Below are 11,181 nucleotides of genomic sequence, written 5' to 3'. Positions count from 1 at the left end.
TCGGTAGCCTGCGTTTATTTTGGTCACCGCGTGCGTATACAGGGAAATAACAGCAATTTCACAGGGAGGATAACTTATACACAGGTCGATTCCTCGACTCCTTAAGATCATCTCTGAGCTTCTCAGCAGGTTGGAAAAGACACTCCAGTGTTTCTGAGCAGTGTCCTGTCCGTCAGCCCCTGGCCTCTCTCTCTCCTCAGCTCCATCCTTCAGCCTCCTGCCCTGCTGATTTTTGGTCTCTGCAGGATCTATTTTTTCTCCCAAGAAAACTGGTTTTTCTTGACCATGTTTGACTCTGAATTCTTTGGGAATGAGATTAGTTCACCTTTATAGTGCCGTATAAATGCTTATGCCATCATAATTATAGTAGCCAGCGGCTCAGACGTGCCGTACTGTGCTCTGGGAGGAAGCAGACAGATTTCCGTGCGTCACGCAGAAGAAAGCGACAGACTGTGTTTGTTCGTTAATTAAAACATTTCAGTGCCTTTAGCTTGAGCAATATCAAACTGCCTTGGATAGCCTAGATGTACCTCAGTTAAGAATTCAGATAAGATCTGCCAGAACTGACAAGACGCCCCGGTAACAGAGACGGTCAGGGTGAAGCACAGGAAAGGAAAGCATGACCCTGTCTGTCCCCTCACCTTCTGGGGCCTTAAGGGACAAATATTTCCAGAAAGCTCGTTGTGTCTTAAAGTTTGAAATACCTCCCTCATTTTTTCTGGATTTATTGCCGTGACAGGTTCAAAGGCCCTTGGGCCTCCTTCAACTAAATTAAACACAGCATTGGCTGGGTAATGGTCACTTCTGTCCTGAGCCAAGGAAGGTCCCAAGGGCCGCGGTGTGTTACTCCCGTGTAGCACCTGGCTTTCTTTTTGACTGCCTTTGTTTGTTTGTTTCTTTGTTTTCATAATTAAGCAGCTGGGCAAAGTGTGGGTCAGCCTTGGCCCACATTGTTACACCCAGACTCACCAGAACCAGAGTCAGTGAGCGAACAAGAAGTAAATTTAGTAAGGCTGAACATCAATTCAATAATGTACCATGGAGATAAAAGGTGATCTGCACTGACATCAGGTCTCTGGTCACCACCTGTCCGTTCAGAGCAGGAACAGGCTGTCCAGAGAGGTTGTAGAGTCTCCATCCATGGGGATATTCAAAACCTGACTGGACATGGTCCTGGACCACTTGCTCAAGCTGACCCTGCTTGAGCAGGGGTTAGAAGATGATCTGAAGAGGACCTTCCCCCCTCAGAGAGTCCATGGCTCTAGGAGCTGGGCCCTGACCAGGTTTGTATCACCTACAACATACGTTCCTCTTGTGCAGCAAAGAGAACTCCTACATGGGCTGCAAAGGTCTTTGTCTGAAGTCAAAGCAGGGTGAGGGTGGAGGAACCCCATTCATCCTGGCATGAAAGTTCAGCTGGAATTGTTCTTTTCCTAACCTTATTCTCTCCTATTCACGTTTTTGATGACTAACACTCGGGAACCCAGAGTTCAACGGGCTGAACTTATTCACGGGCTGAGCATTATGAAAGCGCCCTCTGAGGCAGTTTCCTCTCACGCTGCCACACCATTGAAGGCAGCCCTGACCTTCAGGGACCACCCTCTTCAGGAATGGAGGGTTATTCAGCCTGCATCCTGTCTGAGAGCCACACACCCCTCCTGAGCAGCCGGCGCGGGGCCTGACCGTGCGTCTCGGCGTGTTCCCGCTCCTGGAGCTCCAGCTTGTGAGGGAGGACCAGGTCAGAGCCTGCTCCCTCTGGGCACAAGCAGCTGAAGCTAAATCAATCCCACAAACCTGCCTGCAGAGGTGTCAGCAGCTTGGCTGGCTTCAGAAGGAAAACACACCCTTTGGGTATTGGCTTGCATATCGTTCGGTCTCAGCCGAATGCGTGTAGGAAGCAGGGATCTGGCTCCCGCTAATCCTTATTCAAGATAAGCCCTTTGAAGTGCGTGTATGCTGCAGGCAGGGCCAGCCTGGCAGTTTTGCCAAGTCGGTGAAACGTTTTGACAGCAACTGCTTTCCTTTTCCCCAAAACAACAACCGGCTCTTGTTCTGCCTATTTTAATCCTGAAAAAAACAAACAAACAAACAAAAAAAAAACCACCCCAACCCTCGTCACATTTCCGTCCTGCTCTCCATTACTATGGGCGAACACCATTACTGCCGCAATTTCCCTCCTGCATGAATAAAGGGGCTGATGGCATACAAATCTCCCTTTTCTCCATGCCCATGCCTACGGGGCTGAGCACAGCTCCTGTCCCGGGTTTTGTACTGGTCCCAGCAAGAGGCTGGCGAAAGAGGGCAGGTTGCAGAGCCGAGAACAGACTGTGCTTGCTGTTCCTCATGCCAGGGGAGAGTCAACGCAGCCCTTCCTTACAGAGCATCACAGGAATGTCAGGCTGGGAAGGATGTGGTGTAGGCTGTCCCTCTTCACTCTGGCAGATTTTTGTCTGGTCTTAAAAACTCCAGTGCTGAAGATTCCTTGCATTTCTCCTCGGCAGCTCGGTCTAGTGTTTCACGTTGTGTTTGAGGGTTCCCCGTGTGCAGATATCTAGGGGGTTTCTTTTTCTGTCCAGAAAAAAAAAATGCCTGCACAGATTACTGAGGATTGTCTGTGCTGTAGCTTGAATAGGAGGGCTACGCATTCGGAAAAATTGGATGTATCCCCAGGATCTGTGCTGACCTATTGTCCAACATGTGCGCAGGAAACCCGACCAGGAAGCACTGCTCTCTTACTCTATGTGATGCAGTTGCTTGGTGAAAACACGGCAAATTCACAGCGTCCCAAAAGCTTATCTGATTACAGAATCCGAGGGGAAGCACTGGATTTACTGCATGGGCACTGCAGAGCATGATGGAAGTAGGCAATATACACCAAAACTGTGATCCTAAAGACATGCAGCGTCAGTCCTGCAATGCCCAGGGTCTTACGGGTTGACATTACTGCAGTTTTGTGTCCTGCTTCGAGTCCCAGTCATCTGTTGCAGCCCTCCTGGGCCTCGACCTTCTCTTTCTTCCCCAATTATTTTTCCTCCCCGTATCAGACTCACTCACGGTTACCTTAGGCACCCTGACATGCTGGCCCCAGTGCTGCTGCCCCAGTGGTGTGGGGGGAGAGAGCTCTGGGGTGATCGGGGACGGAAACCAGAAGGTACCAGGTGAGGTGCGCAGAAGGAACTGATTTTGGGGAGCAGTACTTCCCTCCTTGTCTTCCAGCACGCCTCATGGCTATGCTTTTATACCAAGGCACGGCTCTTTGCATGACCTCAGGGTGACCTAGAAAAAGGGGAATTCCACAAGAAATAATAATTAGCTTTTCGCTTGTTCTGTTTTTAGTCCAGGCAACAAGCAATTGTGCTGGTCTGACCGAAGCTGCCATTTGGCTGCCTCTGAGCAGAAGTGAGGGGCCGGGACAAAAGTGTTGTAGACTGGTGCTGTAATGAAGACTGTAGCACGCAGGGTGCCACAGGAGCAGCAGCAGGGTGACTCAGCCAGCTCTGGTTATTCTCCCCAACCCTTCATCCCCTCCTCCCTCTCCACTGCCTCTTGGGTATGCCACGCAGTGACATGGGTGGTTGTTCGGCGAACCCATCCAAACGCATCCAGCTGAAAACCAGTCCGCTAGAGCAGAGGCAGAAAGGAGCATCTCCAGTGCCATCACCCCCTCAGCAAGGTGCCCCGAGCAGCCCCAGGCAGCTCTGTGGGCAGCACACCGAGTGGGGTGAACTGCCACGGGGCAGCTTGGTTAACCCTGAACTGCTGCCACAAAGTCCTGCATCAGCCTCAGCCTCACCGTGTGAAACCACAGCCCCAAAGCAGCAGTTTCTTCACACCTGAATTAACCATATTCACCTATTTAGTTTCTCAGCACAGCTTTCCACTGAAGGGTGGTAATTTTTCTTGAAAAATCACATTGTTTTGTTAGCAAATAAACTAACGTTTGACACAACATCCGCCACGTCTGCCAGATCGGGAGGGTTTTCTTTCTTTTCCCTGGCTCTTTTCCTCCCTTTTTTTTCTTCTTCCACTGTTATTCTCTTAACTTAGTCTAGACCATCCTTTAGCAGCAAGTCAGTGACTTGCTTTGGGCAAAACAATTTGTACACTGGATTTATTGTCTTCCTGCTTGGATGTCCATCTTGTAATGTCTTCTGCATACAAGCCCATCCAAGTTTCTTTCTCTCCTTTTTCCTCTTTGAGCTTAGTGTTTTGAAGGAAGTTGATCAAACTGAGCATTCTTGTGAACTTAAGCTTGGTTGCCAAGAATGTAAGTGATTCATCCCCCTGTAAGGAAAAGTGCTGGCAATAAAACATCCCCCATTCCCCTTTTTTACATGCAAAATACTGTTAGTACTCCAAACAAGCAAATCTTGTTACTCAGAACAAAGTGTTACGCTATTAACTGCATGACAACTAGAATTCTTAAAATACTTTCAACCTCTATTCTTAGAAGAAGGAAATAGTACCAGCAGAGGCCTTGAAGCTGATGAGATGTAAATTACGAGCACTAGTAAGCACAATGAAAAGGTACCTTGCCTCACATCCTTCATATTGTTACCTTATCCTCAGCAGGACCAAATTCCAGCAGTTTTTCCTTTACGCTTTGTGTCACAGATATTTTAAGAACCCTTCAGGGAAGCGTGAAATAATTTCAGGGGGGGAAACTGTGCTATTTGCTTTAATGAGGACAGCACAGGAGCTGAATGGTCTGTTCAGCGAGGGCGGTTTTCTGTCCCAGCTTGTCCCCAGGACTGTGCTGGTGTGGTAGGATTGGTGTGTGCCTTGGAGCCACTTTGCAGGCTCCCAAGGGAGATCCCACAGCGGTGGTCCCCATGCACTGAGACCCCTCCCGTGCCCCACTCTGCTGCAGCGCCCCAGCAAGAGGAGGCTTCATGTCTGTCACACAGAGCCTGGCACATGCCCCCCTAAGAGGTCAGAGGGGTTGTCTATTGTTTGACAGTAAATAAAGGTGGCTTTGCACTAAATATGTTTGTTTGTTTGTTATATACCCAGGAAAGCAGGGTTTATCTTTTAAAAATGATAGAAAGGAGGACCCAGGGCACCACAGACTGGTAAGCCTCACCTCTGTGCCTGGCCAGATCATGGAACGAATTCTCTTGCAATGTTAAGGTACATGCAGGACAAGGAGGTGATCTGGGATGGCCAACATGGCTTCACCAAGGGCAAATCATGCCTGACGAACCCGGTGGCTTTCTAAGATGGAGTGACTGCATCAGTTGACAAGGGAACAGCGACCGGTGTCATCTACTTGGACTTCTGTAAGGCTTTTGACACAGTTCCACATGATATCCTAATCTCTAAATTGGAAAGATATGGATTTGAAGGGTGGACCATCCAGTGGATAAGGAATTGGCTGGATGTCCGCACCCAGAGAGTGGTGGTCAATGGCTTGATGTCTAGGTGGAGGCTGGTGATGAGTGGTGTCCCTCAGGGGTCTGTCCTGGGACTGGCGCTTTTCAGTATCTTCATCAATGACATAGACAATGGGATTGGGTGCACCCTCAGCAAGTTTGCAGATGACACCAAGCTGAGTGGTGGGGTTGGTACCATAGAAGGAAGAGAGGCCATCCAGAGGGACCTGGACTGGCTGGAGAAGTGGGCCCACGTGAAATGTATGAGGTTCAACAAGTCCAAGTGCAAGGTGCTGCACCTGGACTGGGGCGATCCCAGACAGGAGCACAGACTGGGAGAAGAACTCACTGAGAGCAGCCCTGTGGAGAAGGACTTGGGGGTTCTGGTGGACAAATAGCTCGACACGAGCCAGCAGTGTGTGCCTGCAGCCCAGAAGGCCAACTGCGTCCTGGGCTGCACCAACAGAAGGGTGGGCAGCGGGTGGATGGAGGGGATTGTGCCCCTCTGCTCTGCCGTCGTGAGGCCCCACCTGGAGCACTATGTACAGGTGTGGGTCTCCCAGCACAAGAAGGACGTGGGGCTGTTAGAGTGAGTCCAGAGGAGGGCTACAAAGATGATCAGAGGGCTGGAGCACCTCTCCTGTGAAGAAAGGCTGAGAGAGCTGGGGATGTTCAGCCTGGAGAAGGGAAGGTTCTGGGGAGACCTCACTGCAGCCTTCCAGTACTTTGAGGGGTCTTATGAAAACGATGGAGAGTGAGTTTTTGCTCAGGTAGATAACAACAGGACAAGGGGGAATGGTCTTAAATGAAAAGAGGGGAGATTTAGATTAGAGGTTAGGAGGAAATTCTTCGCTCAGAGGGTGGTGAGGCCCTGGCACAGGTTGCCCAGAGAAGCTGTGGATGCCCCGTCCCTGGAGGTGTTCAAGGCCAGGCTGGATGGGGCTTTGGGCAACCATGTCCCTGCCCATGGCAGAGGGTTGGAGTTTGATGGTCTTTAAGGTCCCTTCCAACACAAGCCTTTCTATGATTCTATGATTAAATAAGAAGTTGCATTGCTGTTTGTCATAGCTTTGTCTTTGCTCTTGGCTGGGCTAGGAAACAGCATGCACAAAAGAATATTTTCCCACATTTCAGCAGTATCTCTGTGCTCAGTCAGTGACACATGCGTAGGACCAACAACACTTCCACCTGACATCTTCCAAACCTACCAAAGACCAGCTGCTCTTCAAACACCCTTCACCATCTATTATCTCTGCCAGCAAGTCTCCAATAAAGCCAAGCACAGCCCTGGTCCTGATGACTGGCATTGTGGGATTGCAGTCCTAACAGGAAATTGGGAAACTTGTTCAAGCAGCCTGGAGAAAATGGGGCCAGCATCCAGTGTGTGTAGAGATAAAGCAGCTGTACAACTCACAGCCCAAGGAGAGCAGGTGGATGAACTTCAGCATCCCCAGAAGCAAGTGCACAGCCCTTTCTTGGTGGCCTTCCATTGCTGACCCCACCATGAATCACCAGCTCAAAGAAAATGAAATGGAAAAGTGTTCATCCAAGTCCTGGTGCAAGATGGAGCAAGAACTTCTCCATGACTGGCCAGAGAGTTCATCTGCCATGTAAACACAAAATCATGAAAAATATGTAACGTCTTCATCTGCCAAATCATTTGCATCTACTGGTCGTAGTTCAGAGTTGCGAGATATATTAATACAAATACACAAATCTCCCTGCTTCATTTGCAGCCCAGGACGGATTAACACTCATGAATTTCTCATTCTGACAACTCCTCATGGTTTCTAATCAGAAACCAATTAATAACATCTATAGACTATCATTTCAGCTTCGGTCTTGGCTAAAATCCTTTCTGAATCTCCTTCCTGTTACTGCCTGAGGCGTTTTGTCAGCAGCTCCCTACTGCTCTGGGTGAAGACAGGCCCAAGTCTGACACAAGTAATCAGCAGCAGAGTTGCTGCACTTTAACAGCATTTTAACATCTGGCCTGTACACCAGAATTTGAACATAAAAGTTTAGCAATAACTGTGCCCTGTGATCTTAATATTTCACTTTTATGTACTCAAAACATTGTGCTTACCTAATTGATCTCTAACAGCCAGTAAATCTAGCTGTACCTCAACTAATAAAATTTTTGCAATTCCTGGATTTGAAAGTTTCACCTCCTTTCATATAAGGTATCTCTTTTTGTATTGCTTTGTTCCGCTACCTTCTTTTTAGAGGTAGCATTAAGTGATAACAATCTTTTAAAAAATCTGAACACTGCATTAAATTGGTGTATCAGCTGGCAATTATTACGCCTTTGCATTCTTCAAGCCCAAACAAAACACCAGAGCATATTTTATCTTGCGTTATCTTGACAAATCAAATCTAAGAGGTGTGGAAGAGCCCTTTCTCTTGTTCTTCTGTGCCCTAAAGTTTAATATAAATGGACGTGAATTAGTCTTAGCTTTGTAACAGGGGTAACAAAGTATAAAGCTGACTGTGAAGTAGTGTCAAGCTAAGGTCTTTTTTTTTTTCCATTCACTTCTTTTTCAATAGTTGCTTTCTTTCCTTCCACTTTCTTCATTTGCAAGAATTTCCCCCCAGCAATTCAGCGAGACGCTTATTTATTTTTTGGAGCGTTACGCTTTCATACACAGCTTGTGAAAACAAAAAGGAGCCCTGGCACAGAGTGGTTTGAAATGTCACGGTCTGTCACGCTGCCATATAACATGTCACAATGTCCAGCCTGCCACTGGAGAGCACAGGTTCTGGGCAGATGTCGTGCTCTGGCTCCAGCCGCACCACTGCAAGAGGATGCCCTTTATCACCGTTCCCTCTGGCCCACTGATGTGCCAGCGGAGCTGCGCGTGCGAACCCTTCCCCTTCCTCGCTGATTCCGGGCAAGATCAGCAAGATCGTTGTAAACAATTTAAATATGAAGTCTGTGCTAACCTGTTTCACATGAGTAAGTCTGTGGAGAGCTTGTCACGACCAGCTCAGATGAGAGAGCGGACCGCGACCGTAACAGCAGCGGTGAGGTAGGGAACAGCAAGAAATGCAAACGCAGCAGCTTCTTCCTGCTGGCACCCTGGCAGCAGCGTGCACCTTTGACTTCCTGTGAGAGAGAATTTCCCCAGCATCTTTTGCCATGTGCCAAATGTAACGTAATACAGCTAATAACAATAGGCACCGGTACATAAAGGGAATATTCTTTCCTAGTCAAAGGAACAGGCATGCACAAATTTTCCATCAAGTTTTCTTTCAAAGAAATTGTGATCTGGGGAGCCGAAGTGATTCTGCCTTCCATTGTGCCTCCGGGAGGTTTTGTTTTACTGGCACCATTCCCGCCCCTATCGTTAAGATTATGTCGGTGTTTCCACTAAGGGCCGTGTCTCTGAGGGGCTTATGGTAACCAAGCTGTCAGAATTCATTCTGGGCTCAAACTTCACATATTGTAAATTCCCAGTGATGGATATTTCCTTTCTTCAAGAAAAAAAAAAACAAAAAAACAAGCGAGTTAATTGATATTGCAATACATAAAACACTGCATTCAGAAAGGAATTCGGGTTTATATTGCACTATTCAAAACGTCGCAAGTAATTTATAGCAGCCAGCACGTTCTGGTCTTGAGTGGAAAAAAAAAAAAAAAAAAAGGAAAGTTACAGAGTTGTGTTTTCTGCCCTGCATGTTCAGCCACAAAAGGTTTTCCTGAGATGCAGATGGGCTGTCTCGGGGTGCTGAAGCTCTACTTTATGCTTAACAAGGCTTGCCACATGGAACTACTTATTCTGGAGAAAAGTTTCGCTCAGCTCTTTATTGTGATGTTTTTGGAAGCAGGACACATGTAACGGATTACACGACATCACCCTCTGTTATGAAGGATATGGCACCACTCTCATAAACTTTCTGCGTGGTTCTGGGAGCCCCAGAACAAAGCTAAATAAAATGTGACTGCTGTTGTGGCTGTAGCCTGACAAGAGAGGGTTCATCTATCACCAGCTAAGTTGTCATTAAAGAATCAGCGTGACATGCCACAGACACGGGGAGCTTCTCCGTGTTAAGACCAGTCATCCCAGGCCAGAAAAGAGAAGGGAATATTTCTTCTGGGTGTGTGGGATTCATCTTTATGCTTTTACTATTTTCAGTAGGAATTGTGCACACCACAGACTGGAAACTTACAGAGATGTATGGCAAGCTGAGGAGCAGCATACCCAGGGAGCCGTAAATAAAATGTATGCGCTTGAGGAGTTGGACTTGATGATCCTTATGAGTCCCTTCCAACTTGGAATATTCTATGATCCTATGATTCTAAGCGCTTACATACTCAGATCTGTTGGAATTTTCTACTTTAGAAGAAAAAAGCTTGACTCTTTTAATATTACATACTTGACTCTTAACATTCTTCTATATGGGAAGGGAAAAGTACAGATATTTAGGGGGAAAGTGCTGGAATAACCATCAACCTAGCCTGTTAATGCTCATTCACAGAAATATCCCCACCAGCATATGAGGAGGACTGTGAATATCCAATGTAGATGCTCACCTCCTTCTCTGACTTCTTTGTGTCTTGTTCAAGGATGGGATCACATTGGTCTAGGAAACAGTCAGGGAAGGGCTTTGCCTGCAGAGGAAACGTGGAAGACAATGGTAAGGGCACCTGCACCAGACGGTGGTGCTGCGAGGAGACATGCTGGCTTTGTCTCAGGGCTGCCTGAGAGTAGTGCTGTTGCCCTCAGAGCAGTTGGCCCAAGGGCTGCTGCTCAGACAGTACCGGCGTTCCCAGGACAGCCTGGGTTAGCTTAAGGGGTGGCAGCAGTGCTTGCAGCTGGGAAAAGCACCAGCGGTGACAGAAACCTCCACGCTGGGTTTCCCACTACTGCCCCAAGTAGTGGAGCTGCCCCAGTGAGGAACTGGGGCACACCATGACGAGGGGGCACAGGAAGGGGCCCGCACTGCCAGGCTAACTGCCTGTGGAGACTTACAGCCCGACACACTTCTGATGTTGGCTGTCCTCTCTATAAAAGACATCTCATACACCATTTAAAAAATTTCCACTTATTGCAATGACAACCCATTTATTTCTTACAGTGTATGAACGTTTCGGTACTGAGGTAATTTAATACAAACAGTAGGGGGGGAAAACAAGAGTCTATGGTAGAGTATTACCCAAGTTATAAAATCGGTTTATTACTCTATTGTGTGCCTAAAATTTCTGGAACATTGTAGCAGATGTATTTTACAGCGAAATGACAACACATTTTAATGAAAACCAGGTTTAGATTCTGGCAACTTTTCTCCCTTAATTTTACATTTTGTGACTGAGTCTACGACCCCACCAGGAAAAATCAACAGAATGTTTAGTATGTCGCACCATCACACCTTAACGTAGAGCAGTATAGAGAAGAAAATAACTATGTGACAGAACAGGACTTACTTTTTCATTACTTGAAACCGAATTCTGTCTTCCTCTGTTGACAATTATAAGCTCTACTTTGCTCTGTTCCCTTTCAGGTGAAATTCAAGTAGTCATTTCTATTTTTTCTGGACCTCTCTTGCGTAACACATAGCTCTGTTGTCGATCCAGATTGCAAACACTTGCACCAAAGTGCTGTGGATCTGCTCTCCAGCCCTTTCCTTCCACCGCTCAGGATGGTGGGCAGGATCCCACCCTGCATCCCTTACTAGTGCCTGCTGCTGGAATCGGTGCCTCGAGCGAACAAACAGCGCCCCGGTGTTCCCAGGTGCCTTGCCCAGGCCTGTCACAGAGCACAGGAATACTGTGAGCAGCTTTCTGGAGCCCTCACGCACACCAAGATGG

Source organism: Oxyura jamaicensis, chromosome 1 (genome assembly GCF_011077185.1).
Source record: "Oxyura jamaicensis isolate SHBP4307 breed ruddy duck chromosome 1, BPBGC_Ojam_1.0, whole genome shotgun sequence".
NCBI lineage: Eukaryota > Metazoa > Chordata > Aves > Anseriformes > Anatidae > Oxyura > Oxyura jamaicensis.
This window is presented reverse-complemented; position numbering follows the sequence as displayed.